Source organism: Apis dorsata, unplaced genomic scaffold (genome assembly GCF_000469605.1).
Source record: "Apis dorsata unplaced genomic scaffold, Apis dorsata 1.3 scaffold_190, whole genome shotgun sequence".
Lineage (NCBI taxonomy): Eukaryota > Metazoa > Arthropoda > Insecta > Hymenoptera > Apidae > Apis > Apis dorsata.
The window spans coordinates 15,822-17,897 of record NW_006263475.1 but is presented as its reverse complement, the minus strand read 5'-3'; the positions used below and the strand labels follow the sequence as shown (position 1 = coordinate 17,897).

The 2,076-nt window shown below is 22.4% G+C and overlaps 1 pseudogene; it reads right to left on the bottom strand.

Annotated features, from left to right (window-relative positions):
* Positions 1-2,076, bottom strand: part of LOC116185470 — a 23,219-nt pseudogene that overhangs the window by 10,265 nt on the left and 10,878 nt on the right.

Below are 2,076 nucleotides of genomic sequence, written 5' to 3'. Positions count from 1 at the left end.
TAAAATTTTCAATAAGTATTTTTAACTCTCAAATATATTTAATTGTCTTGCAAAATTAAATTGTAATTTTCCTTTACCTTTAGTAAATTTAATTTACTAACTATATCATATATTCAATTTTATATTTCCAAAATTTGAAATTTCGATATATTATGTTTGAAATTTATGTAATAATTTATATAATAATTTAAAAAATTAGAATTTCTTAATTATTTATTTATTTTTTAAATATTCTCTGACTTCCTATTTTCTAATATTCCAATAAAAATGAAAGCTTGCATGCAAATGTGTTACAATCGACATACAATTTTTCGATCGATTATCCGAATATGCAATGGAACCATTTTATATATTGATATTAAAAGCGATTTTTCGAAATCTTTTTTTTTTTTTTGAAAACGGATTTACATGACGTTATTAAGTAGACGATTATATTTTATAAATTAAAACTGTAAGAGAAATTATGATACCATCGAACAGTTTTTTTTTTATAAATCTCCGTCAAAAATCATAAAATTTTTTGTAATGCACTGATTGCAACTGTTTATTATTCTCCTTTTTTTTTCTTCTCGTTACATATCAGATTGATTGTAACAAATTAAATAAAATTCAATAATTACATGAATTTTATTATACTTTGTTAATGGAATTATGATATATGCTCAGCATATATCATAACAATAATTAACAATAACGAATTAACAAGATATATTATTGTATTATATAGCTTTGATAAAAATAATTTATTAATTTATATTAATTATTTTCTACAATATTATAAAATATAAATTACGAAATTGTAAGTTTAATTATTTAAATTGTAAGTTATTTATTTCGATTTGTTATAAATTTCATTTAAAAATTGTATTCAAACACTGAACAGATGATGTCCAGACATGCACAGATGGCTTAAGATGATTCTGCAAGAATAATACCTTTTTTTTATGAGAAATATTGCTAACCAATTGCTTTGCACATTTAGAAACAATAACTGGAATGGTAATATGGTCTTATTATCTGGGACGACCTTTATAGTCATGCCATTTCCAATGACAATTACTGCCATTCTACCTGAGGGAAAGCGAATACTGCGAATACATGCAGAACAGAAGAAAATAAGGAACTTGTCAATGACATAGCATTTGAACTTATTTTAGGCAGCTTTTTCTAATCTCGGATACCGCTTAATTAGAGGATTGGTCCTCAGCGTTTTTGAATACTTGTGTACCTTCACTGAAAAACTGCAAACTTACGAGTGCAACCACAACTTCTTGAACTTCGAACTCTAGTGACAGTAGATCATCATTGGCATATGGACTTTGCTCTTGATATAGTAAATCGATATAATATAATATAATATAATAATTAATTTTATTATTATATTCCGTAACTCCAATTGGAGCTAACAAATTGTATCATTTAAAAAAATATTTCATAATTTGATGATTTTTTTTTCATTAAAATTCTTTTAAGTGAGAAATAAATAAATTATCTTTAAAATAGTACAAAATCATATTTAAATCAAATATTTTTATTTGTATAAAAAATTCAAATATGTAATACCTAAATACATATAGAAAGAAAGATATTTGGTTATAGATTCAAAAATTTAAATGGTGATTTTTCAAATCAAAGTTAAACAAAAATCTCTAGATCGCTTGCAATAATTCTTTCCATTATGTTGGTAATCCTAAAAGTGCAGTCTTTTTTTTTGCAACATTTTAGTTTGCGGTAAATCATTCTATTTTGAATTTAATATTAGATATTTTATCCATCATTTATCTCAATATTAACAACAATAATAATTTAACAATATTAAATTTAACGATTTCAAAAAGTTTATAATTTTATAAAATATTCAAATAAAAATTATTTATATGTTTGATAAATATTAAATGATTCTATAATCTTTCCTAGTAGTTCTAACTATCATTTTTTTCCATTAATTAATTAGTTATATGGGACATCATTCTATAATTAACACTAATTTTCACAAGAATGATAATTAAATGATATAAATAGACTTTTAATATCATAATAAAGAATTTTAATAATAATGATTGTATTCAATTAGCA